Source organism: Rhinoderma darwinii (assembly GCF_050947455.1).
Source record: "Rhinoderma darwinii isolate aRhiDar2 chromosome 5 unlocalized genomic scaffold, aRhiDar2.hap1 SUPER_5_unloc_24, whole genome shotgun sequence".
Lineage (NCBI taxonomy): Eukaryota > Metazoa > Chordata > Amphibia > Anura > Rhinodermatidae > Rhinoderma > Rhinoderma darwinii.
This window is the reverse complement of record NW_027461781.1, coordinates 331,751-358,357: the sequence shown is the minus strand read 5'-3', so window position 1 is coordinate 358,357 and position 26,607 is coordinate 331,751. Positions and strand designations below refer to the sequence as shown.

The 26,607-nt window shown below is 47.8% G+C and overlaps 18 non-coding genes across 18 annotated transcripts; all 18 read left to right on the top strand.

Moving 5' to 3' along the window:
- The first annotated feature begins 740 nt into the window (after positions 1-740).
- Positions 741-931, top strand: LOC142687555 (U2 spliceosomal RNA). Its single transcript, XR_012856769.1, has one exon. It is a non-coding gene; the product is annotated as a U2 spliceosomal RNA (small nuclear RNA).
- Positions 932-2,211: 1,280 nt separating this feature from the next.
- On the top strand, positions 2,212-2,402 carry LOC142687761 (U2 spliceosomal RNA). Its single transcript, XR_012856956.1, has one exon. It is a non-coding gene; the product is annotated as a U2 spliceosomal RNA (small nuclear RNA).
- A 1,284-nt stretch (positions 2,403-3,686) lies between these two features.
- LOC142687760 (U2 spliceosomal RNA) lies at positions 3,687-3,877 on the top strand. Its single transcript, XR_012856955.1, has one exon. It is a non-coding gene; the product is annotated as a U2 spliceosomal RNA (small nuclear RNA).
- Positions 3,878-5,161: 1,284 nt separating this feature from the next.
- Positions 5,162-5,352, top strand: LOC142687759 (U2 spliceosomal RNA). Its single transcript, XR_012856954.1, has one exon. It is a non-coding gene; the product is annotated as a U2 spliceosomal RNA (small nuclear RNA).
- Positions 5,353-6,652: 1,300 nt separating this feature from the next.
- LOC142687758 (U2 spliceosomal RNA) lies at positions 6,653-6,843 on the top strand. Its single transcript, XR_012856953.1, has one exon. It is a non-coding gene; the product is annotated as a U2 spliceosomal RNA (small nuclear RNA).
- Positions 6,844-8,116: 1,273 nt separating this feature from the next.
- LOC142687756 (U2 spliceosomal RNA) lies at positions 8,117-8,307 on the top strand. The gene has a single exon (XR_012856951.1). It is a non-coding gene; the product is annotated as a U2 spliceosomal RNA (small nuclear RNA).
- A 1,280-nt stretch (positions 8,308-9,587) lies between these two features.
- LOC142687755 (U2 spliceosomal RNA) lies at positions 9,588-9,778 on the top strand. Its single transcript, XR_012856950.1, has one exon. It is a non-coding gene; the product is annotated as a U2 spliceosomal RNA (small nuclear RNA).
- Positions 9,779-11,054: 1,276 nt separating this feature from the next.
- LOC142687753 (U2 spliceosomal RNA) lies at positions 11,055-11,245 on the top strand. The gene has a single exon (XR_012856949.1). It is a non-coding gene; the product is annotated as a U2 spliceosomal RNA (small nuclear RNA).
- Positions 11,246-12,521: 1,276 nt separating this feature from the next.
- Positions 12,522-12,712, top strand: LOC142688029 (U2 spliceosomal RNA). Its single transcript, XR_012857199.1, has one exon. It is a non-coding gene; the product is annotated as a U2 spliceosomal RNA (small nuclear RNA).
- Positions 12,713-13,984: 1,272 nt separating this feature from the next.
- Positions 13,985-14,175, top strand: LOC142687752 (U2 spliceosomal RNA). Its single transcript, XR_012856948.1, has one exon. It is a non-coding gene; the product is annotated as a U2 spliceosomal RNA (small nuclear RNA).
- A 1,284-nt stretch (positions 14,176-15,459) lies between these two features.
- LOC142687751 (U2 spliceosomal RNA) lies at positions 15,460-15,650 on the top strand. Its single transcript, XR_012856947.1, has one exon. It is a non-coding gene; the product is annotated as a U2 spliceosomal RNA (small nuclear RNA).
- Positions 15,651-16,930: 1,280 nt separating this feature from the next.
- LOC142688025 (U2 spliceosomal RNA) lies at positions 16,931-17,121 on the top strand. Its single transcript, XR_012857195.1, has one exon. It is a non-coding gene; the product is annotated as a U2 spliceosomal RNA (small nuclear RNA).
- A 1,292-nt stretch (positions 17,122-18,413) lies between these two features.
- On the top strand, positions 18,414-18,604 carry LOC142687750 (U2 spliceosomal RNA). The gene has a single exon (XR_012856946.1). It is a non-coding gene; the product is annotated as a U2 spliceosomal RNA (small nuclear RNA).
- Positions 18,605-19,904: 1,300 nt separating this feature from the next.
- On the top strand, positions 19,905-20,095 carry LOC142687749 (U2 spliceosomal RNA). Its single transcript, XR_012856945.1, has one exon. It is a non-coding gene; the product is annotated as a U2 spliceosomal RNA (small nuclear RNA).
- Positions 20,096-21,382: 1,287 nt separating this feature from the next.
- LOC142687748 (U2 spliceosomal RNA) lies at positions 21,383-21,573 on the top strand. The gene has a single exon (XR_012856944.1). It is a non-coding gene; the product is annotated as a U2 spliceosomal RNA (small nuclear RNA).
- Positions 21,574-22,869: 1,296 nt separating this feature from the next.
- Positions 22,870-23,060, top strand: LOC142687747 (U2 spliceosomal RNA). The gene has a single exon (XR_012856943.1). It is a non-coding gene; the product is annotated as a U2 spliceosomal RNA (small nuclear RNA).
- Positions 23,061-24,352: 1,292 nt separating this feature from the next.
- On the top strand, positions 24,353-24,543 carry LOC142687746 (U2 spliceosomal RNA). Its single transcript, XR_012856942.1, has one exon. It is a non-coding gene; the product is annotated as a U2 spliceosomal RNA (small nuclear RNA).
- A 1,276-nt stretch (positions 24,544-25,819) lies between these two features.
- Positions 25,820-26,010, top strand: LOC142687744 (U2 spliceosomal RNA). The gene has a single exon (XR_012856940.1). It is a non-coding gene; the product is annotated as a U2 spliceosomal RNA (small nuclear RNA).
- The last annotated feature ends 597 nt before the right edge of the window (positions 26,011-26,607 follow it).

Below are 26,607 nucleotides of genomic sequence, written 5' to 3'. Positions count from 1 at the left end.
GCAGCAATTTGGATTTGTTACTATGTTACCTAGAAGAATAACAAACTGTGCAAGGATGGAGGTTGTAGGAGCAAGGAGAAGTTGTCTGTAAAGTTGGTGGATGCCTATTTTCCATTTTGCAGTCCCTTGTCTCCCTCTTGTGGCCTCCTGGAGGCAACTAGCTGTGCAAAAAAAAGACAGCCTGGCGGCCGGCTGTTGCAGTGTTGCCCTCTCAGGCAACACTGAGTGACTGACTGAGCCTCACCGTCTTATATAAAGTTCAGACGGAACTTTGCACGTGTCATAGTGGAGCCCTCAGGATTCCAGAGCCAGCTTTCTGACATCATAATGGGGCCTCAGAGATAAAAGCCTGGGCCCAGGCAGTGTTGGTCAGTGCTGCTCAGCAGGCAGCACTGGACTGGACTGGATTACAGCTGATACAAGGTGTGAAGGAACAAGGGGTGGCTGTGGGCATGCACTTGCTGCCGCTGCCAGTGTTTATCTGCATGGCAGCAGGGCATTTGGGCGTTGCCAGGAAGGCGTTTTTATGTAGATTCCTCCTCTTTCAGCACTGCATTGTGGTGCAAGCAAAAGAAGCAAATCCTGTCTGGCTTCCTCTCCGGCCTTTATTCACCTCCCGTGTAGCTGTGAGTGTGTGAGCCTGCAGGGCCCCATGGAATTGCCTAGAAGTAGGCTGAATCGCTGCAAGGGCTGAACAGCAGTATCGGGCAGGCTCGGGCAACGCGCGGCCCGTTCGGGTTATCGCTTCTCGGCCTTTTGGCTAAGATCAAGTGTAGTATCTGTTCTTATCAGTTTAATATCTGATATGTCCCCTATCTGGGGACCATATATTAAATGGATTTTTAGAACAGGGAGATGGAAATAGAGCTTGCTCTGTCCACTCCACGCATTGACCTGGTATTGCAGTATTTCCAGGACCGGTGCACCCTTTCCTTATGTGTTGACTAAAAGCAGATTCCAAAAGTGTTTTTTGTCTTTGCTATTGTTTCTGTCTTTCTGAAGGGATCTCCCCTTTTAATCCCATTATTTCAACACCTGTTGGACAATGCATGAGTGATAATGAGCTCATTGATTAAATGCAATTAATGAATAGATTGCCACCTCTTGTTGTGTGTCGTCTGTGTTTCTGTGTTTCCGGCATTTCACATTGGAACACCTCATTCACCTTCCTTGTCTTCTCTCCGCCCTCCCTTTTAGGTAAGTTAAAGAGCTGCACCTGAGCCAGCCACTGATTGATTGATTGATTGATTGATTGATTGATTGATTGATTGATGCAGCACAACAGTCAAATAGTGGAGTGGAGTAGGGGAACAGCAAACAGCCAATAAAGCAGCCCGCCCGCTCGCCTGCCCGCCACAATGGACCTACCTGTGTACACTAGATGGATGTGATGGAATGTACTGTCGTCCCTACATTTCAAGAAGAAGTAAGAATTGCAGTTGCAACAAAGCCTTGCTTGCCTACAAAGAGAGCAGCAATTTGGATTTGTTACTATGTTACCTAGAAGAATAACAAACTGTGCAAGGATGGAGGTTGTAGGAGCAAGGAGAAGTTGTCTGTAAAGTTGGTGGATGCCTATTTTCCATTTTGCAGTCCCTTGTCTCCCTCTTGTGGCCTCCTGGAGGCAACTAGCTGTGCAAAAAAAAGACAGCCTGGCGGCCGGCTGTTGCAGTGTTGCCCTCTCAGGCAACACTGAGTGACTGACTGAGCCTCACCGTCTTATATAAAGTTCAGACGGAACTTTGCACGTGTCATAGTGGAGCCCTCAGGATTCCAGAGCCAGCTTTCTGACATCATAATGGGGCCTCAGAGATAAAAGCCTGGGCCCAGGCAGTGTTGGTCAGTGCTGCTCAGCAGGCAGCACTGGACTGGACTGGATTACAGCTGATACAAGGTGTGAAGGAACAAGGGGTGGCTGTGGGCATGCACTTTCTGCCGCTGCCAGTGTTTATCTGCATGGCAGCAGGGCATTTGGGCGTTGCCAGGAAGGCGTTTTTATGTAGATTCCTCCTCTTTCAGCACTGCATTGTGGTGCAAGCAAAAGAAGCAAATCCTGTCTGGCTTCCTCTCCGGCCTTTATTCACCTCCCGTGTAGCTGTGAGTGTGTGAGCCTGCAGGGCCCCATGGAATTGCCTAGAAGTAGGCTGAATCGCTGCAAGGGCTGAACAGCAGTATCGGGCAGGCTCGGGCAACGCGCGGCCCGTTCGGGTTATCGCTTCTCGGCCTTTTGGCTAAGATCAAGTGTAGTATCTGTTCTTATCAGTTTAATATCTGATACGTCCCCTATCTGGGGACCATATATTAAATGGATTTTTAGAACAGGGAGATGGAAATAGAGCTTGCTCTGTCCACTCCACGCATTGACCTGGTATTGCAGTATTTCCAGGACCGGTGCACCCTTTCCTTATGTGTTGACTAAAAGCAGATTCCAAAAGTGTTTTTTGTCTTTGCTATTGTTTCTGTCTTTCTGAAGGGATCTCCCCTTTTAATCCCATTATTTCAACACCTGTTGGACAATGCATGAGTGATAATGAGCTCATTGATTAAATGCAATTAATGAATAGATTGCCACCTCTTGTTGTGTGTCGTCTGTGTTTCTGTGTTTCCGGCATTTCACATTGGAACACCTCATTCACCTTCCTTGTCTTCTCTCCGCCCTCCCTTTTAGGTAAGTTAAAGAGCTGCACCTGAGCCAGCCACTGATTGATTGATTGATTGATTGATTGATTGATTGATTGATTGATTGATGCAGCACAACAGTCAAATAGTGGAGTGGAGTAGGGGAACAGCAAACAGCCAATAAAGCAGCCCGCCCGCTCGCCTGCCCGCCACAATGGACCTACCTGTGTACACTAGATGGATGTGATGGAATGTACTGTCGTCCCTACATTTCAAGAAGAAGTAAGAATTGCAGTTGCAACAAAGCCTTGCTTGCCTACAAAGAGAGCAGCAATTTGGATTTGTTACTATGTTACCTAGAAGAATAACAAACTGTGCAAGGATGGAGGTTGTAGGAGCAAGGAGAAGTTGTCTGTAAAGTTGGTGGATGCCTATTTTCCATTTTGCAGTCCCTTGTCTCCCTCTTGTGGCCTCCTGGAGGCAACTAGCTGTGCAAAAAAAAGACAGCCTGGCAGCCGGCTGTTGCAGTGTTGCCCTCTCAGGCAACACTGAGTGACTGACTGAGCCTCACCGTCTTATATAAAGTTCAGACGGAACTTTGCACGTGTCATAGTGGAGCCCTCAGGATTCCAGAGCCAGCTTTCTGACATCATAATGGGGCCTCAGAGATAAAAGCCTGGGCCCAGGCAGTGTTGGTCAGTGCTGCTCAGCAGGCAGCACTGGACTGGACTGGATTACAGCTGATACAAGGTGTGAAGGAACAAGGGGTGGCTGTGGGCATGCACTTGCTGCCGCTGCCAGTGTTTATCTGCATGGCAGCAGGGCATTTGGGCGTTGCCAGGAAGGCGTTTTTATGTAGATTCCTCCTCTTTCAGCACTGCATTGTGGTGCAAGCAAAAGAAGCAAATCCTGTCTGGCTTCCTCTCCGGCCTTTATTCACCTCCCGTGTAGCTGTGAGTGTGTGAGCCTGCAGGGCCCCATGGAATTGCCTAGAAGTAGGCTGAATCGCTGCAAGGGCTGAACAGCAGTATCGGGCAGGCTCGGGCAACGCGCGGCCCGTTCGGGTTATCGCTTCTCGGCCTTTTGGCTAAGATCAAGTGTAGTATCTGTTCTTATCAGTTTAATATCTGATACGTCCCCTATCTGGGGACCATATATTAAATGGATTTTTAGAACAGGGAGATGGAAATAGAGCTTGCTCTGTCCACTCCACGCATTGACCTGGTATTGCAGTATTTCCAGGACCGGTGCACCCTTTCCTTATGTGTTGACTAAAAGCAGATTCCAAAAGTGTTTTTTGTCTTTGCTATTGTTTCTGTCTTTCTGAAGGGATCTGCCCTTTTAATCCCATTATTTCAACACCTGTTGGACAATGCATGAGTGATAATGAGCTCATTGATTAAATGCAATTAATGAATAGATTGCCACCTCTTGTTGTGTGTCGTCTGTGTTTCTGTGTTTCCGGCATTTCACATTGGAACACCTCATTCACCTTCCTTGTCTTCTCTCCGCCCTCCCTTTTAGGTAAGTTAAAGAGCTGCACCTGAGCCAGCCACTGATTGATTGATTGATTGATTGATTGATTGATTGATTGATTGATTGATGCAGCACAACAGTCAAATAGTGGAGTGGAGTAGGGGAACAGCAAACAGCCAATAAAGCAGCCCGCCCGCTCGCCTGCCCGCCACAATGGACCTACCTGTGTACACTAGATGGATGTGATGGAATGTACTGTCGTCCCTACATTTCAAGAAGAAGTAAGAATTGCAGTTGCAACAAAGCCTTGCTTGCCTACAAAGAGAGCAGCAATTTGGATTTGTTACTATGTTACCTAGAAGAATAACAAACTGTGCAAGGATGGAGGTTGTAGGAGCAAGGAGAAGTTGTCTGTAAAGTTGGTGGATGCCTATTTTCCATTTTGCAGTCCCTTGTCTCCCTCTTGTGGCCTCCTGGAGGCAACTAGCTGTGCAAAAAAAAGACAGCCTGGCGGCCGGCTGTTGCAGTGTTGCCCTCTCAGGCAACACTGAGTGACTGACTGAGCCTCACCGTCTTATATAAAGTTCAGACGGAACTTTGCACGTGTCATAGTGGAGCCCTCAGGATTCCAGAGCCAGCTTTCTGACATCATAATGGGGCCTCAGAGATAAAAGCCTGGGCCCAGGCAGTGTTGGTCAGTGCTGCTCAGCAGGCAGCACTGGACTGGACTGGATTACAGCTGATACAAGGTGTGAAGGAACAAGGGGTGGCTGTGGGCATGCACTTGCTGCCGCTGCCAGTGTTTATCTGCATGGCAGCAGGGCATTTGGGCGTTGCCAGGAAGGCGTTTTTATGTAGATTCCTCCTCTTTCAGCACTGCATTGTGGTGCAAGCAAAAGAAGCAAATCCTGTCTGGCTTCCTCTCCGGCCTTTATTCACCTCCCGTGTAGCTGTGAGTGTGTGAGCCTGCAGGGCCCCATGGAATTGCCTAGAAGTAGGCTGAATCGCTGCAAGGGCTGAACAGCAGTATCGGGCAGGCTCGGGCAACGCGCGGCCCGTTCGGGTTATCGCTTCTCGGCCTTTTGGCTAAGATCAAGTGTAGTATCTGTTCTTATCAGTTTAATATCTGATACGTCCCCTATCTGGGGACCATATATTAAATGGATTTTTAGAACAGGGAGATGGAAATAGAGCTTGCTCTGTCCACTCCACGCATTGACCTGGTATTGCAGTATTTCCAGGACCGGTGCACCCTTTCCTTATGTGTTGACTAAAAGCAGATTCCAAAAGTGTTTTTTGTCTTTGCTATTGTTTCTGTCTTTCTGAAGGGATCTCCCCTTTTAATCCCATTATTTCAACACCTGTTGGACAATGCATGAGTGATAATGAGCTCATTGATTAAATGCAATTAATGAATAGATTGCCACCTCTTGTTGTGTGTCGTCTGTGTTTCTGTGTTTCCGGCATTTCACATTGGAACACCTCATTCACCTTCCTTGTCTTCTCTCCGCCCTCCCTTTTAGGTAAGTTAAAGAGCTGCACCTGAGCCAGCCACTGATTGATTGATTGATTGATTGATTGATTGATTGATTGATTGATTGATTGATGCAGCACAACAGTCAAATAGTGGAGTGGAGTAGGGGAACAGCAAACAGCCAATAAAGCAGCCCGCCCGCTCGCCTGCCCGCCACAATGGACCTACCTGTGTACACTAGATGGATGTGATGGAATGTACTGTCGTCCCTACATTTCTCCCTACATTTCAAGAAGAAGTAAGAATTGCAGTTGCAACAAAGCCTTGCTTGCCTACAAAGAGAGCAGCAATTTGGATTTGTTACTATGTTACCTAGAAGAATAACAAACTGTGCAAGGATGGAGGTTGTAGGAGCAAGGAGAAGTTGTCTGTAAAGTTGGTGGATGCCTATTTTCCATTTTGCAGTCCCTTGTCTCCCTCTTGTGGCCTCCTGGAGGCAACTAGCTGTGCAAAAAAAAGACAGCCTGGCGGCCGGCTGTTGCAGTGTTGCCCTCTCAGGCAACACTGAGTGACTGACTGAGCCTCACCGTCTTATATAAAGTTCAGACGGAACTTTGCACGTGTCATAGTGGAGCCCTCAGGATTCCAGAGCCAGCTTTCTGACATCATAATGGGGCCTCAGAGATAAAAGCCTGGGCCCAGGCAGTGTTGGTCAGTGCTGCTCAGCAGGCAGCACTGGACTGGACTGGATTACAGCTGATACAAGGTGTGAAGGAACAAGGGGTGGCTGTGGGCATGCACTTGCTGCCGCTGCCAGTGTTTATCTGCATGGCAGCAGGGCATTTGGGCGTTGCCAGGAAGGCGTTTTTATGTAGATTCCTCCTCTTTCAGCACTGCATTGTGGTGCAAGCAAAAGAAGCAAATCCTGTCTGGCTTCCTCTCCGGCCTTTATTCACCTCCCGTGTAGCTGTGAGTGTGTGAGCCTGCAGGGCCCCATGGAATTGCCTAGAAGTAGGCTGAATCGCTGCAAGGGCTGAACAGCAGTATCGGGCAGGCTCGGGCAACGCGCGGCCCGTTCGGGTTATCGCTTCTCGGCCTTTTGGCTAAGATCAAGTGTAGTATCTGTTCTTATCAGTTTAATATCTGATACGTCCCCTATCTGGGGACCATATATTAAATGGATTTTTAGAACAGGGAGATGGAAATAGAGCTTGCTCTGTCCACTCCACGCATTGACCTGGTATTGCAGTATTTCCAGGACCGGTGCACCCTTTCCTTATGTGTTGACTAAAAGCAGATTCCAAAAGTGTTTTTTGTCTTTGCTATTGTTTCTGTCTTTCTGAAGGGATCTGCCCTTTTAATCCCATTATTTCAACACCTGTTGGACAATGCATGAGTGATAATGAGCTCATTGATTAAATGCAATTAATGAATAGATTGCCACCTCTTGTTGTGTGTCGTCTGTGTTTCTGTGTTTCCGGCATTTCACATTGGAACACCTCATTCACCTTCCTTGTCTTCTCTCCGCCCTCCCTTTTAGGTAAGTTAAAGAGCTGCACCTGAGCCAGCCACTGATTGATTGATTGATTGATTGATTGATTGATTGATTGCAGCACAACAGTCAAATAGTGGAGTGGAGTAGGGGAACAGCAAACAGCCAATAAAGCAGCCCGCCCGCTCGCCTGCCCGCCACAATGGACCTACCTGTGTACACTAGATGGATGTGATGGAATGTACTGTCGTCCCTACATTTCAAGAAGAAGTAAGAATTGCAGTTGCAACAAAGCCTTGCTTGCCTACAAAGAGAGCAGCAATTTGGATTTGTTACTATGTTACCTAGAAGAATAACAAACTGTGCAAGGATGGAGGTTGTAGGAGCAAGGAGAAGTTGTCTGTAAAGTTGGTGGATGCCTATTTTCCATTTTGCAGTCCCTTGTCTCCCTCTTGTGGCCTCCTGGAGGCAACTAGCTGTGCAAAAAAAAGACAGCCTGGCGGCCGGCTGTTGCAGTGTTGCCCTCTCAGGCAACACTGAGTGACTGACTGAGCCTCACCGTCTTATATAAAGTTCAGACGGAACTTTGCACGTGTCATAGTGGAGCCCTCAGGATTCCAGAGCCAGCTTTCTGACATCATAATGGGGCCTCAGAGATAAAAGCCTGGGCCCAGGCAGTGTTGGTCAGTGCTGCTCAGCAGGCAGCACTGGACTGGACTGGATTACAGCTGATACAAGGTGTGAAGGAACAAGGGGTGGCTGTGGGCATGCACTTGCTGCCGCTGCCAGTGTTTATCTGCATGGCAGCAGGGCATTTGGGCGTTGCCAGGAAGGCGTTTTTATGTAGATTCCTCCTCTTTCAGCACTGCATTGTGGTGCAAGCAAAAGAAGCAAATCCTGTCTGGCTTCCTCTCCGGCCTTTATTCACCTCCCGTGTAGCTGTGAGTGTGTGAGCCTGCAGGGCCCCATGGAATTGCCTAGAAGTAGGCTGAATCGCTGCAAGGGCTGAACAGCAGTATCGGGCAGGCTCGGGCAACGCGCGGCCCGTTCGGGTTATCGCTTCTCGGCCTTTTGGCTAAGATCAAGTGTAGTATCTGTTCTTATCAGTTTAATATCTGATACGTCCCCTATCTGGGGACCATATATTAAATGGATTTTTAGAACAGGGAGATGGAAATAGAGCTTGCTCTGTCCACTCCACGCATTGACCTGGTATTGCAGTATTTCCAGGACCGGTGCACCCTTTCCTTATGTGTTGACTAAAAGCAGATTCCAAAAGTGTTTTTTGTCTTTGCTATTGTTTCTGTCTTTCTGAAGGGATCTCCCCTTTTAATCCCATTATTTCAACACCTGTTGGACAATGCATGAGTGATAATGAGCTCATTGATTAAATGCAATTAATGAATAGATTGCCACCTCTTGTTGTGTGTCGTCTGTGTTTCTGTGTTTCCGGCATTTCACATTGGAACACCTCATTCACCTTCCTTGTCTTCTCTCCGCCCTCCCTTTTAGGTAAGTTAAAGAGCTGCACCTGAGCCAGCCACTGATTGATTGATTGATTGATTGATTGATTGATTGATTGATTGATGCAGCACAACAGTCAAATAGTGGAGTGGAGTAGGGGAACAGCAAACAGCCAATAAAGCAGCCCGCCCGCTCGCCTGCCCGCCACAATGGACCTACCTGTGTACACTAGATGGATGTGATGGAATGTACTGTCGTCCCTACATTTCAAGAAGAAGTAAGAATTGCAGTTGCAACAAAGCCTTGCTTGCCTACAAAGAGAGCAGCAATTTGGATTTGTTACTATGTTACCTAGAAGAATAACAAACTGTGCAAGGATGGAGGTTGTAGGAGCAAGGAGAAGTTGTCTGTAAAGTTGGTGGATGCCTATTTTCCATTTTGCAGTCCCTTGTCTCCCTCTTGTGGCCTCCTGGAGGCAACTAGCTGTGCAAAAAAAAGACAGCCTGGCGGCCGGCTGTTGCAGTGTTGCCCTCTCAGGCAACACTGAGTGACTGACTGAGCCTCACCGTCTTATATAAAGTTCAGACGGAACTTTGCACGTGTCATAGTGGAGCCCTCAGGATTCCAGAGCCAGCTTTCTGACATCATAATGGGGCCTCAGAGATAAAAGCCTGGGCCCAGGCAGTGTTGGTCAGTGCTGCTCAGCAGGCAGCACTGGACTGGACTGGATTACAGCTGATACAAGGTGTGAAGGAACAAGGGGTGGCTGTGGGCATGCACTTGCTGCCGCTGCCAGTGTTTATCTGCATGGCAGCAGGGCATTTGGGCGTTGCCAGGAAGGCGTTTTTATGTAGATTCCTCCTCTTTCAGCACTGCATTGTGGTGCAAGCAAAAGAAGCAAATCCTGTCTGGCTTCCTCTCCGGCCTTTATTCACCTCCCGTGTAGCTGTGAGTGTGTGAGCCTGCAGGGCCCCATGGAATTGCCTAGAAGTAGGCTGAATCGCTGCAAGGGCTGAACAGCAGTATCGGGCAGGCTCGGGCAACGCGCGGCCCGTTCGGGTTATCGCTTCTCGGCCTTTTGGCTAAGATCAAGTGTAGTATCTGTTCTTATCAGTTTAATATCTGATACGTCCCCTATCTGGGGACCATATATTAAATGGATTTTTAGAACAGGGAGATGGAAATAGAGCTTGCTCTGTCCACTCCACGCATTGACCTGGTATTGCAGTATTTCCAGGACCGGTGCACCCTTTCCTTATGTGTTGACTAAAAGCAGATTCCAAAAGTGTTTTTTGTCTTTGCTATTGTTTCTGTCTTTCTGAAGGGATCTCCCCTTTTAATCCCATTATTTCAACACCTGTTGGACAATGCATGAGTGATAATGAGCTCATTGATTAAATGCAATTAATGAATAGATTGCCACCTCTTGTTGTGTGTCGTCTGTGTTTCTGTGTTTCCGGCATTTCACATTGGAACACCTCATTCACCTTCCTTGTCTTCTCTCCGCCCTCCCTTTTAGGTAAGTTAAAGAGCTGCACCTGAGCCAGCCACTGATTGATTGATTGATTGATTGATTGATTGATTGATTGATGCAGCACAACAGTCAAATAGTGGAGTGGAGTAGGGGAACAGCAAACAGCCAATAAAGCAGCCCGCCCGCTCGCCTGCCCGCCACAATGGACCTACCTGTGTACACTAGATGGATGTGATGGAATGTACTGTCGTCCCTACATTTCAAGAAGAAGTAAGAATTGCAGTTGCAACAAAGCCTTGCTTGCCTACAAAGAGAGCAGCAATTTGGATTTGTTACTATGTTACCTAGAAGAATAACAAACTGTGCAAGGATGGAGGTTGTAGGAGCAAGGAGAAGTTGTCTGTAAAGTTGGTGGATGCCTATTTTCCATTTTGCAGTCCCTTGTCTCCCTCTTGTGGCCTCCTGGAGGCAACTAGCTGTGCAAAAAAAAGACAGCCTGGCGGCCGGCTGTTGCAGTGTTGCCCTCTCAGGCAACACTGAGTGACTGACTGAGCCTCACCGTCTTATATAAAGTTCAGACGGAACTTTGCACGTGTCATAGTGGAGCCCTCAGGATTCCAGAGCCAGCTTTCTGACATCATAATGGGGCCTCAGAGATAAAAGCCTGGGCCCAGGCAGTGTTGGTCAGTGCTGCTCAGCAGGCAGCACTGGACTGGACTGGATTACAGCTGATACAAGGTGTGAAGGAACAAGGGGTGGCTGTGGGCATGCACTTGCTGCCGCTGCCAGTGTTTATCTGCATGGCAGCAGGGCATTTGGGCGTTGCCAGGAAGGCGTTTTTATGTAGATTCCTCCTCTTTCAGCACTGCATTGTGGTGCAAGCAAAAGAAGCAAATCCTGTCTGGCTTCCTCTCCGGCCTTTATTCACCTCCCGTGTAGCTGTGAGTGTGTGAGCCTGCAGGGCCCCATGGAATTGCCTAGAAGTAGGCTGAATCGCTGCAAGGGCTGAACAGCAGTATCGGGCAGGCTCGGGCAACGCGCGGCCCGTTCGGGTTATCGCTTCTCGGCCTTTTGGCTAAGATCAAGTGTAGTATCTGTTCTTATCAGTTTAATATCTGATACGTCCCCTATCTGGGGACCATATATTAAATGGATTTTTAGAACAGGGAGATGGAAATAGAGCTTGCTCTGTCCACTCCACGCATTGACCTGGTATTGCAGTATTTCCAGGACCGGTGCACCCTTTCCTTATGTGTTGACTAAAAGCAGATTCCAAAAGTGTTTTTTGTCTTTGCTATTGTTTCTGTCTTTCTGAAGGGATCTCCCCTTTTAATCCCATTATTTCAACACCTGTTGGACAATGCATGAGTGATAATGAGCTCATTGATTAAATGCAATTAATGAATAGATTGCCACCTCTTGTTGTGTGTCGTCTGTGTTTCTGTGTTTCCGGCATTTCACATTGGAACACCTCATTCACCTTCCTTGTCTTCTCTCCGCCCTCCCTTTTAGGTAAGTTAAAGAGCTGCACCTGAGCCAGCCACTGATTGATTGATTGATTGATTGATTGATTGATTGATTGATGCAGCACAACAGTCAAATAGTGGAGTGGAGTAGGGGAACAGCAAACAGCCAATAAAGCAGCCCGCCCGCTCGCCTGCCCGCCACAATGGACCTACCTGTGTACACTAGATGGATGTGATGGAATGTACTGTCGTCCCTACATTTCAAGAAGAAGTAAGAATTGCAGTTGCAACAAAGCCTTGCTTGCCTACAAAGAGAGCAGCAATTTGGATTTGTTACTATGTTACCTAGAAGAATAACAAACTGTGCAAGGATGGAGGTTGTAGGAGCAAGGAGAAGTTGTCTGTAAAGTTGGTGGATGCCTATTTTCCATTTTGCAGTCCCTTGTCTCCCTCTTGTGGCCTCCTGGAGGCAACTAGCTGTGCAAAAAAAAGACAGCCTGGCGGCCGGCTGTTGCAGTGTTGCCCTCTCAGGCAACACTGAGTGACTGACTGAGCCTCACCGTCTTATATAAAGTTCAGACGGAACTTTGCACGTGTCATAGTGGAGCCCTCAGGATTCCAGAGCCAGCTTTCTGACATCATAATGGGGCCTCAGAGATAAAAGCCTGGGCCCAGGCAGTGTTGGTCAGTGCTGCTCAGCAGGCAGCACTGGACTGGACTGGATTACAGCAGATACAAGGTGTGAAGGAACAAGGGGTGGCTGTGGGCATGCACTTGCTGCCGCTGCCAGTGTTTATCTGCATGGCAGCAGGGCATTTGGGCGTTGCCAGGAAGGCGTTTTTATGTAGATTCCTCCTCTTTCAGCACTGCATTGTGGTGCAAGCAAAAGAAGCAAATCCTGTCTGGCTTCCTCTCCGGCCTTTATTCACCTCCCGTGTAGCTGTGAGTGTGTGAGCCTGCAGGGCCCCATGGAATTGCCTAGAAGTAGGCTGAATCGCTGCAAGGGCTGAACAGCAGTATCGGGCAGGCTCGGGCAACGCGCGGCCCGTTCGGGTTATCGCTTCTCGGCCTTTTGGCTAAGATCAAGTGTAGTATCTGTTCTTATCAGTTTAATATCTGATACGTCCCCTATCTGGGGACCATATATTAAATGGATTTTTAGAACAGGGAGATGGAAATAGAGTTTGCTCTGTCCACTCCACGCATTGACCTGGTATTGCAGTATTTCCAGGACCGGTGCACCCTTTCCTTATGTGTTGACTAAAAGCAGATTCCAAAAGTGTTTTTTGTCTTTGCTATTGTTTCTGTCTTTCTGAAGGGATCTCCCCTTTTAATCCCATTATTTCAACACCTGTTGGACAATGCATGAGTGATAATGAGCTCATTGATTAAATGCAATTAATGAATAGATTGCCACCTCTTGTTGTGTGTCGTCTGTGTTTCTGTGTTTCCGGCATTTCACATTGGAACACCTCATTCACCTTCCTTGTCTTCTCTCCGCCCTCCCTTTTAGGTAAGTTAAAGAGCTGCACCTGAGCCAGCCACTGATTGATTGATTGATTGATTGATTGATTGATTGATGCAGCACAACAGTCAAATAGTGGAGTGGAGTAGGGGAACAGCAAACAGCCAATAAAGCAGCCCGCCCGCTCGCCTGCCCGCCACAATGGACCTACCTGTGTACACTAGATGGATGTGATGGAATGTACTGTCGTCCCTACATTTCAAGAAGAAGTAAGAATTGCAGTTGCAACAAAGCCTTGCTTGCCTACAAAGAGAGCAGCAATTTGGATTTGTTACTATGTTACCTAGAAGAATAACAAACTGTGCAAGGATGGAGGTTGTAGGAGCAAGGAGAAGTTGTCTGTAAAGTTGGTGGATGCCTATTTTCCATTTTGCAGTCCCTTGTCTCCCTCTTGTGGCCTCCTGGAGGCAACTAGCTGTGCAAAAAAAAGACAGCCTGGCGGCCGGCTGTTGCAGTGTTGCCCTCTCAGGCAACACTGAGTGACTGACTGAGCCTCACCGTCTTATATAAAGTTCAGACGGAACTTTGCACGTGTCATAGTGGAGCCCTCAGGATTCCAGAGCCAGCTTTCTGACATCATAATGGGGCCTCAGAGATAAAAGCCTGGGCCCAGGCAGTGTTGGTCAGTGCTGCTCAGCAGGCAGCACTGGACTGGACTGGATTACAGCTGATACAAGGTGTGAAGGAACAAGGGGTGGCTGTGGGCATGCACTTGCTGCCGCTGCCAGTGTTTATCTGCATGGCAGCAGGGCATTTGGGCGTTGCCAGGAAGGCGTTTTTATGTAGATTCCTCCTCTTTCAGCACTGCATTGTGGTGCAAGCAAAAGAAGCAAATCCTGTCTGGCTTCCTCTCCGGCCTTTATTCACCTCCCGTGTAGCTGTGAGTGTGTGAGCCTGCAGGGCCCCATGGAATTGCCTAGAAGTAGGCTGAATCGCTGCAAGGGCTGAACAGCAGTATCGGGCAGGCTCGGGCAACGCGCGGCCCGTTCGGGTTATCGCTTCTCGGCCTTTTGGCTAAGATCAAGTGTAGTATCTGTTCTTATCAGTTTAATATCTGATACGTCCCCTATCTGGGGACCATATATTAAATGGATTTTTAGAACAGGGAGATGGAAATAGAGCTTGCTCTGTCCACTCCACGCATTGACCTGGTATTGCAGTATTTCCAGGACCGGTGCACCCTTTCCTTATGTGTTGACTAAAAGCAGATTCCAAAAGTGTTTTTTGTCTTTGCTATTGTTTCTGTCTTTCTGAAGGGATCTCCCCTTTTAATCCCATTATTTCAACACCTGTTGGACAATGCATGAGTGATAATGAGCTCATTGATTAAATGCAATTAATGAATAGATTGCCACCTCTTGTTGTGTGTCGTCTGTGTTTCTGTGTTTCCGGCATTTCACATTGGAACACCTCATTCACCTTCCTTGTCTTCTCTCCGCCCTCCCTTTTAGGTAAGTTAAAGAGCTGCACCTGAGCCAGCCACTGATTGATTGATTGATTGATTGATTGATTGATTGATTGATTGATTGATGCAGCACAACAGTCAAATAGTGGAGTGGAGTAGGGGAACAGCAAACAGCCAATAAAGCAGCCCGCCCGCTCGCCTGCCCGCCACAATGGACCTACCTGTGTACACTAGATGGATGTGATGGAATGTACTGTCGTCCCTACATTTCAAGAAGAAGTAAGAATTGCAGTTGCAACAAAGCCTTGCTTGCCTACAAAGAGAGCAGCAATTTGGATTTGTTACTATGTTACCTAGAAGAATAACAAACTGTGCAAGGATGGAGGTTGTAGGAGCAAGGAGAAGTTGTCTGTAAAGTTGGTGGATGCCTATTTTCCATTTTGCAGTCCCTTGTCTCCCTCTTGTGGCCTCCTGGAGGCAACTAGCTGTGCAAAAAAAAGACAGCCTGGCGGCCGGCTGTTGCAGTGTTGCCCTCTCAGGCAACACTGAGTGACTGACTGAGCCTCACCGTCTTATATAAAGTTCAGACGGAACTTTGCACGTGTCATAGTGGAGCCCTCAGGATTCCAGAGCCAGCTTTCTGACATCATAATGGGGCCTCAGAGATAAAAGCCTGGGCCCAGGCAGTGTTGGTCAGTGCTGCTCAGCAGGCAGCACTGGACTGGACTGGATTACAGCTGATACAAGGTGTGAAGGAACAAGGGGTGGCTGTGGGCATGCACTTGCTGCCGCTGCCAGTGTTTATCTGCATGGCAGCAGGGCATTTGGGCGTTGCCAGGAAGGCGTTTTTATGTAGATTCCTCCTCTTTCAGCACTGCATTGTGGTGCAAGCAAAAGAAGCAAATCCTGTCTGGCTTCCTCTCCGGCCTTTATTCACCTCCCGTGTAGCTGTGAGTGTGTGAGCCTGCAGGGCCCCATGGAATTGCCTAGAAGTAGGCTGAATCGCTGCAAGGGCTGAACAGCAGTATCGGGCAGGCTCGGGCAACGCGCGGCCCGTTCGGGTTATCGCTTCTCGGCCTTTTGGCTAAGATCAAGTGTAGTATCTGTTCTTATCAGTTTAATATCTGATACGTCCCCTATCTGGGGACCATATATTAAATGGATTTTTAGAACAGGGAGATGGAAATAGAGCTTGCTCTGTCCACTCCACGCATTGACCTGGTATTGCAGTATTTCCAGGACCGGTGCACCCTTTCCTTATGTGTTGACTAAAAGCAGATTCCAAAAGTGTTTTTTGTCTTTGCTATTGTTTCTGTCTTTCTGAAGGGATCTGCCCTTTTAATCCCATTATTTCAACACCTGTTGGACAATGCATGAGTGATAATGAGCTCATTGATTAAATGCAATTAATGAATAGATTGCCACCTCTTGTTGTGTGTCGTCTGTGTTTCTGTGTTTCCGGCATTTCACATTGGAACACCTCATTCACCTTCCTTGTCTTCTCTCCGCCCTCCCTTTTAGGTAAGTTAAAGAGCTGCACCTGAGCCAGCCACTGATTGATTGATTGATTGATTGATTGATTGATTGATTGATTGATGCAGCACAACAGTCAAATAGTGGAGTGGAGTAGGGGAACAGCAAACAGCCAATAAAGCAGCCCGCCCGCTCGCCTGCCCGCCACAATGGACCTACCTGTGTACACTAGATGGATGTGATGGAATGTACTGTCGTCCCTACATTTCAAGAAGAAGTAAGAATTGCAGTTGCAACAAAGCCTTGCTTGCCTACAAAGAGAGCAGCAATTTGGATTTGTTACTATGTTACCTAGAAGAATAACAAACTGTGCAAGGATGGAGGTTGTAGGAGCAAGGAGAAGTTGTCTGTAAAGTTGGTGGATGCCTATTTTCCATTTTGCAGTCCCTTGTCTCCCTCTTGTGGCCTCCTGGAGGCAACTAGCTGTGCAAAAAAAAGACAGCCTGGCGGCCGGCTGTTGCAGTGTTGCCCTCTCAGGCAACACTGAGTGACTGACTGAGCCTCACCGTCTTATATAAAGTTCAGACGGAACTTTGCACGTGTCATAGTGGAGCCCTCAGGATTCCAGAGCCAGCTTTCTGACATCATAATGGGGCCTCAGAGATAAAAGCCTGGGCCCAGGCAGTGTTGGTCAGTGCTGCTCAGCAGGCAGCACTGGACTGGACTGGATTACAGCTGATACAAGGTGTGAAGGAACAAGGGGTGGCTGTGGGCATGCACTTGCTGCCGCTGCCAGTGTTTATCTGCATGGCAGCAGGGCATTTGGGCGTTGCCAGGAAGGCGTTTTTATGTAGATTCCTCCTCTTTCAGCACTGCATTGTGGTGCAAGCAAAAGAAGCAAATCCTGTCTGGCTTCCTCTCCGGCCTTTATTCACCTCCCGTGTAGCTGTGAGTGTGTGAGCCTGCAGGGCCCCATGGAATTGCCTAGAAGTAGGCTGAATCGCTGCAAGGGCTGAACAGCAGTATCGGGCAGGCTCGGGCAACGCGCGGCCCGTTCGGGTTATCGGTTCTCGGCCTTTTGGCTAAGATCAAGTGTAGTATCTGTTCTTATCAGTTTAATATCTGATACGTCCCCTATCTGGGGACCATATATTAAATGGATTTTTAGAACAGGGAGATGGAAATAGAGCTTGCTCTGTCCACTCCACGCATTGACCTGGTATTGCAGTATTTCCAGGACCGGTGCACCCTTTCCTTATGTGTTGACTAAAAGCAGATTCCAAAAGTGTTTTTTGTCTTTGCTATTGTTTCTGTCTTTCTGAAGGGATCTCCCCTTTTAATCCCATTATTTCAACACCTGTTGGACAATGCATGAGTGATAATGAGCTCATTGATTAAATGCAATTAATGAATAGATTGCCACCTCTTGTTGTGTGTCGTCTGTGTTTCTGTGTTTCCGGCATTTCACATTGGAACACCTCATTCACCTTCCTTGTCTTCTCTCCGCCCTCCCTTTTAGGTAAGTTAAAGAGCTGCACCTGAGCCAGCCACTGATTGATTGATTGATTGATTGATTGATTGATTGATTGATTGATTGATTGATTGATGCAGCACAACAGTCAAATAGTGGAGTGGAGTAGGGGAACAGCAAACAGCCAATAAAGCAGCCCGCCCGCTCGCCTGCCCGCCACAATGGACCTACCTGTGTACACTAGATGGATGTGATGGAATGTACTGTCGTCCCTACATTTCAAGAAGAAGTAAGAATTGCAGTTGCAACAAAGCCTTGCTTGCCTACAAAGAGAGCAGCAATTTGGATTTGTTACTATGTTACCTAGAAGAATAACAAACTGTGCAAGGATGGAGGTTGTAGGAGCAAGGAGAAGTTGTCTGTAAAGTTGGTGGATGCCTATTTTCCATTTTGCAGTCCCTTGTCTCCCTCTTGTGGCCTCCTGGAGGCAACTGGCTGTGCAAAAAAAAGACAGCCTGGCGGCCGGCTGTTGCAGTGTTGCCCTCTCAGGCAACACTGAGTGACTGACTGAGCCTCACCGTCTTATATAAAGTTCAGACGGAACTTTGCACGTGTCATAGTGGAGCCCTCAGGATTCCAGAGCCAGCTTTCTGACATCATAATGGGGCCTCAGAGATAAAAGCCTGGGCCCAGGCAGTGTTGGTCAGTGCTGCTCAGCAGGCAGCACTGGACTGGACTGGATTACAGCTGATACAAGGTGTGAAGGAACAAGGGGTGGCTGTGGGCATGCACTTGCTGCCGCTGCCAGTGTTTATCTGCATGGCAGCAGGGCATTTGGGCGTTGCCAGGAAGGCGTTTTTATGTAGATTCCTCCTCTTTCAGCACTGCATTGTGGTGCAAGCAAAAGAAGCAAATCCTGTCTGGCTTCCTCTCCGGCCTTTATTCACCTCCCGTGTAGCTGTGAGTGTGTGAGCCTGCAGGGCCCCATGGAATTGCCTAGAAGTAGGCTGAATCGCTGCAAGGGCTGAACAGCAGTATCGGGCAGGCTCGGGCAACGCGCGGCCCGTTCGCGTTATCGCTTCTCGGCCTTTTGGCTAAGATCAAGTGTAGTATCTGTTCTTATCAGTTTAATATCTGATACGTCCCCTATCTGGGGACCATATATTAAATGGATTTTTAGAACAGGGAGATGGAAATAGAGCTTGCTCTGTCCACTCCACGCATTGACCTGGTATTGCAGTATTTCCAGGACCGGTGCACCCTTTCCTTATGTGTTGACTAAAAGCAGATTCCAAAAGTGTTTTTTGTCTTTGCTATTGTTTCTGTCTTTCTGAAGGGATCTCCCCTTTTAATCCCATTATTTCAACACCTGTTGGACAATGCATGAGTGATAATGAGCTCATTGATTAAATGCAATTAATGAATAGATTGCCACCTCTTGTTGTGTGTCGTCTGTGTTTCTGTGTTTCCGGCATTTCACATTGGAACACCTCATTCACCTTCCTTGTCTTCTCTCCGCCCTCCCTTTTAGGTAAGTTAAAGAGCTGCACCTGAGCCAGCCACTGATTGATTGATTGATTGATTGATTGATTGATTGATTGATTGATTGATTGATTGATTGATTGATGCAGCACAACAGTCAAATAGTGGAGTGGAGTAGGGGAACAGCAAACAGCCAATAAAGCAGCCCGCCCGCTCGCCTGCCCGCCACAATGGACCTACCTGTGTACACTAGATGGATGTGATGGAATGTACTGTCGTCCCTACATTTCAAGAAGAAGTAAGAATTGCAGTTGCAACAAAGCCTTGCTTGCCTACAAAGAGAGCAGCAATTTGGATTTGTTACTATGTTACCTAGAAGAATAACAAACTGTGCAAGGATGGAGGTTGTAGGAGCAAGGAGAAGTTGTCTGTAAAGTTGGTGGATGCCTATTTTCCATTTTGCAGTCCCTTGTCTCCCTCTTGTGGCCTCCTGGAGGCAACTAGCTGTGCAAAAAAAAGACAGCCTGGCGGCCGGCTGTTGCAGTGTTGCCCTCTCAGGCAACACTGAGTGACTGACTGAGCCTCACCGTCTTATATAAAGTTCAGACGGAACTTTGCACGTGTCATAGTGGAGCCCTCAGGATTCCAGAGCCAGCTTTCTGACATCATAATGGGGCCTCAGAGATAAAAGCCTGGGCCCAGGCAGTGTTGGTCAGTGCTGCTCAGCAGGCAGCACTGGACTGGACTGGATTACAGCTGATACAAGGTGTGAAGGAACAAGGGGTGGCTGTGGGCATGCACTTGCTGCCGCTGCCAGTGTTTATCTGCATGGCAGCAGGGCATTTGGGCGTTGCCAGGAAGGCGTTTTTATGTAGATTCCTCCTCTTTCAGCACTGCATTGTGGTGCAAGCAAAAGAAGCAAATCCTGTCTGGCTTCCTCTCCGGCCTTTATTCACCTCCCGTGTAGCTGTGAGTGTGTGAGCCTGCAGGGCCCCATGGAATTGCCTAGAAGTAGGCTGAATCGCTGCAAGGGCTGAACAGCAGTATCGGGCAGGCTCGGGCAACGCGCGGCCCGTTCGGGTTATCGCTTCTCGGCCTTTTGGCTAAGATCAAGTGTAGTATCTGTTCTTATCAGTTTAATATCTGATACGTCCCCTATCTGGGGACCATATATTAAATGGATTTTTAGAACAGGGAGATGGAAATAGAGCTTGCTCTGTCCACTCCACGCATTGACCTGGTATTGCAGTATTTCCAGGACCGGTGCACCCTTTCCTTATGTGTTGACTAAAAGCAGATTCCAAAAGTGTTTTTTGTCTTTGCTATTGTTTCTGTCTTTCTGAAGGGATCTCCCCTTTTAATCCCATTATTTCAACACCTGTTGGACAATGCATGAGTGATAATGAGCTCATTGATTAAATGCAATTAATGAATAGATTGCCACCTCTTGTTGTGTGTCGTCTGTGTTCTGTGTTTCTGTGTTTCCGGCATTTCACATTGGAACACCTCATTCACCTTCCTTGTCTTCTCTCCGCCCTCCCTTTTAGGTAAGTTAAAGAGCTGCACCTGAGCCAGCCACTGATTGATTGATTGATTGATTGATTGATTGATTGATTGATTGATGCAGCACAACAGTCAAATAGTGGAGTGGAGTAGGGGAACAGCAAACAGCCAATAAAGCAGCCCGCCCGCTCGCCTGCCCGCCACAATGGACCTACCTGTGTACACTAGATGGATGTGATGGAATGTACTGTCGTCCCTACATTTCAAGAAGAAGTAAGAATTGCAGTTGCAACAAAGCCTTGCTTGCCTACAAAGAGAGCAGCAATTTGGATTTGTTACTATGTTACCTAGAAGAATAACAAACTGTGCAAGGATGGAGGTTGTAGGAGCAAGGAGAAGTTGTCTGTAAAGTTGGTGGATGCCTATTTTCCATTTTGCAGTCCCTTGTCTCCCTCTTGTGGCCTCCTGGAGGCAACTAGCTGTGCAAAAAAAAGACAGCCTGGCGGCCGGCTGTTGCAGTGTTGCCCTCTCAGGCAACACTGAGTGACTGACTGAGCCTCACCGTCTTATATAAAGTTCAGACGGAACTTTGCACGTGTCATAGTGGAGCCCTCAGGATTCCAGAGCCAGCTTTCTGACATCATAATGGGGCCTCAGAGATAAAAGCCTGGGCCCAGGCAGTGTTGGTCAGTGCTGCTCAGCAGGCAGCACTGGACTGGACTGGATTACAGCTGATACAAGGTGTGAAGGAACAAGGGGTGGCTGTGGGCATGCACTTGCTGCCGCTGCCAGTGTTTATCTGCATGGCAGCAGGGCATTTGGGCGTTGCCAGGAAGGCGTTTTTATGTAGATTCCTCCTCTTTCAGCACTGCATTGTGGTGCAAGCAAAAGAAGCAAATCCTGTCTGGCTTCCTCTCCGGCCTTTATTCACCTCCCGTGTAGCTGTGAGTGTGTGAGCCTGCAGGGCCCCATGGAATTGCCTAGAAGTAGGCTGAATCGCTGCAAGGGCTGAACAGCAGTATCGGGCAGGCTCGGGCAACGCGCGGCCCGTTCGGGTTATCGCTTCTCGGCCTTTTGGCTAAGATCAAGTGTAGTATCTGTTCTTATCAGTTTAATATCTGATACGTCCCCTATCTGGGGACCATATATTAAATGGATTTTTAGAACAGGGAGATGGAAATAGAGCTTGCTCTGTCCACTCCACGCATTGACCTGGTATTGCAGTATTTCCAGGACCGGTGCACCCTTTCCTTATGTGTTGACTAAAAGCAGATTCCAAAAGTGTTTTTTGTCTTTGCTATTGTTTCTCTCTTTCTGAAGGGATCTCCCCTTTTAATCCCATTATTTCAACACCTGTTGGACAATGCATGAGTGATAATGAGCTCATTGATTAAATGCAATTAATGAATAGATTGCCACCTCTTGTTGTGTGTCGTCTGTGTTTCTGTGTTTCCGGCATTTCACATTGGAACACCTCATTCACCTTCCTTGTCTTCTCTCCGCCCTCCCTTTTAGGTAAGTTAAAGAGCTGCACCTGAGCCAGCCACTGATTGATTGATTGATTGATTGATTGATTGATTGATTAATTGATTGATTGATTGATTGATGCAGCACAACAGTCAAATAGTGGAGTGGAGTAGGGGAACAGCAAACAGCCAATAAAGCAGCCCGCCCGCTCGCCTGCCCGCCACAATGGACCTACCTGTGTACACTAGATGGATGTGATGGAATGTACTGTCGTCCCTACATTTCAAGAAGAAGTAAGAATTGCAGTTGCAACAAAGCCTTGCTTGCCTACAAAGAGAGCAGCAATTTGGATTTGTTACTATGTTACCTAGAAGAATAACAAACTGTGCAAGGATGGAGGTTGTAGGAGCAAGGAGAAGTTGTCTGTAAAGTTGGTGGATGCCTATTTTCCATTTTGCAGTCCCTTGTCTCCCTCTTGTGGCCTCCTGGAGGCAACTGGCTGTGCAAAAAAAAGACAGCCTGGCGGCCGGCTGTTGCAGTGTTGCCCTCTCAGGCAACACTGAGTGACTGACTGAGCCTCACCGTCTTATATAAAGTTCAGACGGAACTTTGCACGTGTCATAGTGGAGCCCTCAGGATTCCAGAGCCAGCTTTCTGACATCATAATGGGGCCTCAGAGATAAAAGCCTGGGCCCAGGCAGTGTTGGTCAGTGCTGCTCAGCAGGCAGCACTGGACTGGACTGGATTACAGCTGATACAAGGTGTGAAGGAACAAGGGGTGGCTGTGGGCATGCACTTGCTGCCGCTGCCAGTGTTTATCTGCATGGCAGCAGGGCATTTGGGCGTTGCCAGGAAGGCGTTTTTATGTAGATTCCTCCTCTTTCAGCACTGCATTGTGGTGCAAGCAAAAGAAGCAAATCCTGTCTGGCTTCCTCTCCGGCCTTTATTCACCTCCCGTGTAGCTGTGAGTGTGTGAGCCTGCAGGGCCCCATGGAATTGCCTAGAAGTAGGCTGAATCGCTGCAAGGGCTGAACAGCAGTATCGGGCAGGCTCGGGCAACGCGCGGCCCGTTCGGGTTATCGCTTCTCGGCCTTTTGGCTAAGATCAAGTGTAGTATCTGTTCTTATCAGTTTAATATCTGATACGTCCCCTATCTGGGGACCATATATTAAATGGATTTTTAGAACAGGGAGATGGAAATAGAGCTTGCTCTGTCCACTCCACGCATTGACCTGGTATTGCAGTATTTCCAGGACCGGTGCACCCTTTCCTTATGTGTTGACTAAAAGCAGATTCCAAAAGTGTTTTTTGTCTTTGCTATTGTTTCTGTCTTTCTGAAGGGATCTCCCCTTTTAATCCCATTATTTCAACACCTGTTGGACAATGCATGAGTGATAATGAGCTCATTGATTAAATGCAATTAATGAATAGATTGCCACCTCTTGTTGTGTGTCGTCTGTGTTTCTGTGTTTCCGGCATTTCACATTGGAACACCTCATTCACCTTCCTTGTCTTCTCTCCGCCCTCCCTTTTAGGTAAGTTAAAGAGCTGCACCTGAGCCAGCCACTGATTGATTGATTGATTGATTGATTGATTGATTGATTGATTGATTGATTGATTGATGCAGCACAACAGTCAAATAGTGGAGTGGAGTAGGGGAACAGCAAACAGCCAATAAAGCAGCCCGCCCGCTCGCCTGCCCGCCACAATGGACCTACCTGTGTACACTAGATGGATGTGATGGAATGTACTGTCGTCCCTACATTTCAAGAAGAAGTAAGAATTGCAGTTGCAACAAAGCCTTGCTTGCCTACAAAGAGAGCAGCAATTTGGATTTGTTACTATGTTACCTAGAAGAATAACAAACTGTGCAAGGATGGAGGTTGTAGGAGCAAGGAGAAGTTGTCTGTAAAGTTGGTGGATCCCTATTTTCCATTTTGCAGTCTCTTGTCTCCCTCTTGTGGCCTCCTGGAGGCAACTAGCTGTGCAAAAAAAAGACAGCCTGGCGGCCGGCTGTTGCAGTGTTGCCCTCTCAGGCAACACTGAGTGACTGACTGAGCCTCACCGTCTTATATAAAGTTCAGACGGAACTTTGCACGTGTCATAGTGGAGCCCTCAGGATTCCAGAGCCAGCTTTCTGACATCATAATGGGGCCTCAGAGATAAAAGCCTGGGCCCAGGCAGTGTTGGTCAGTGCTGCTCAGCAGGCAGCACTGGACTGGACTGGATTACAGCTGATACAAGGTGTGAAGGAACAAGGGGTGGCTGTGGGCATGCACTTGCTGCCGCTGCCAGTGTTTATCTGCATGGCAGCAGGGCATTTGGGCGTTGCCAGGAAGGCGTTTTTATGTAGATTCCTCCTCTTTCAGCACTGCATTGTGGTGCAAGCAAAAGAAGCAAATCCTGTCTGGCTTCCTCTCCGGCCTTTATTCACCTCCCGTGTAGCTGTGAGTGTGTGAGCCTGCAGGGTCCCATGGAATTGCCTAGAAGTAGGCTGAATCGCTGCAAGGGCTGAACAGCAGTATCGGGCAGGCTCGGGCAACGCGCGGCCCGTTCGGGTTATCGCTTCTCGGCCTTTTGGCTAAGATCAAGTGTAGTATCTGTTCTTATCAGTTTAATATCTGATACGTCCCCTATCTGGGGACCATATATTAAATGGATTTTTAGAACAGGGAGATGGAAATAGAGCTTGCTCTGTCCACTCCACGCATTGACCTGGTATTGCAGTATTTCCAGGACCGGTGCACCCTTTCCTTATGTGTTGACTAAAAGCAGATTCCAAAAGTGTTTTTTGTCTTTGCTATTGTTTCTGTCTTTCTGAAGGGATCTCCCCTTTTAATCCCATTATTTCAACACCTGTTGGACAATGCATGAGTGATAATGAGCTCATTGATTAAATGCAATTAATGAATAGATTGCCACCTCTTGTTGTGTGTCGTCTGTGTTTCTGTGTTTCCGGCATTTCACATTGGAACACCTCATTCACCTTCCTTGTCTTCTCTCCGCCCTCCCTTTTAGGTAAGTTAAAGAGCTGCACCTGAGCCAGCCACTGATTGATTGATTGATTGATTGATTGATTGATTGATTGATGCAGCACAACAGTCAAATAGTGGAGTGGAGTAGGGGAACAGCAAACAGCCAATAAAGCAGCCCGCCCGCTCGCCTGCCCGCCACAATGGACCTACCTGTGTACACTAGATGGATGTGATGGAATGTACTGTCGTCCCTACATTTCAAGAAGAAGTAAGAATTGCAGTTGCAACAAAGCCTTGCTTGCCTACAAAGAGAGCAGCAATTTGGATTTGTTACTATGTTACCTAGAAGAATAACAAACTGTGCAAGGATGGAGGTTGTAGGAGCAAGGAGAAGTTGTCTGTAAAGTTGGTGGATGCCTATTTTCCATTTTGCAGTCCCTTGTCTCCCTCTTGTGGCCTCCTGGAGGCAACTAGCTGTGCAAAAAAAAGACAGCCTGGCGGCCGGCTGTTGCAGTGTTGCCCTCTCAGGCAACACTGAGTGACTGACTGAGCCTCACCGTCTTATATAAAGTTCAGACGGAACTTTGCACGTGTCATAGTGGAGCCCTCAGGATTCCAGAGCCAGCTTTCTGACATCATAATGGGGCCTCAGAGATAAAAGCCTGGGCCCAGGCAGTGTTGGTCAGTGCTGCTCAGCAGGCAGCACTGGACTGGACTGGATTACAGCTGATACAAGGTGTGAAGGAACAAGGGGTGGCTGTGGGCATGCACTTGCTGCCGCTGCCAGTGTTTATCTGCATGGCAGCAGGGCATTTGGGCGTTGCCAGGAAGGCATTTTTATGTAGATTCCTCCTCTTTCAGCACTGCATTGTGGTGCAAGCAAAAGAAGCAAATCCTGTCTGGCTTCCTCTCCGGCCTTTATTCACCTCCCGTGTAGCTGTGAGTGTGTGAGCCTGCAGGGCCCCATGGAATTGCCTAGAAGTAGGCTGAATCGCTGCAAGGGCTGAACAGCAGTATCGGGCAGGCTCGGGCAACGCGCGGCCCGTTCGGGTTATCGCTTCTCGGCCTTTTGGCTAAGATCAAGTGTAGTATCTGTTCTTATCAGTTTAATATCTGATACGTCCCCTATCTGGGGACCATATATTAAATGGATTTTTAGAACAGGGAGATGGAAATAGAGCTTGCTCTGTCCACTCCACGCATTGACCTGGTATTGCAGTATTTCCAGGACCGGTGCACCCTTTCCTTATGTGTTGACTAAAAGCAGATTCCAAAAGTGTTTTTTGTCTTTGCTATTGTTTCTGTCTTTCTGAAGGGATCTCCCCTTTTAATCCCATTATTTCAACACCTGTTGGACAATGCATGAGTGATAATGAGCTCATTGATTAAATGCAATTAATGAATAGATTGCCACCTCTTGTTGTGTGTCGTCTGTGTTTCTGTGTTTCCGGCATTTCACATTGGAACACCTCATTCACCTTCCTTGTCTTCTCTCCGCCCTCCCTTTTAGGTAAGTTAAAGAGCTGCACCTGAGCCAGCCACTGATTGATTGATTGATTGATTGATTGATTGATTGATTGATTGATTGATTGATTGATGCAGCACAACAGTCAAATAGTGGAGTGGAGTAGGGGAACAGCAAACAGCCAATAAAGCAGCCCGCCCGCTCGCCTGCCCGCCACAATGGACCTACCTGTGTACACTAGATGGATGTGATGGAATGTACTGTCGTCCCTACATTTCAAGAAGAAGTAAGAATTGCAGTTGCAACAAAGCCTTGCTTGCCTACAAAGAGAGCAGCAATTTGGATTTGTTACTATGTTACCTAGAAGAATAACAAA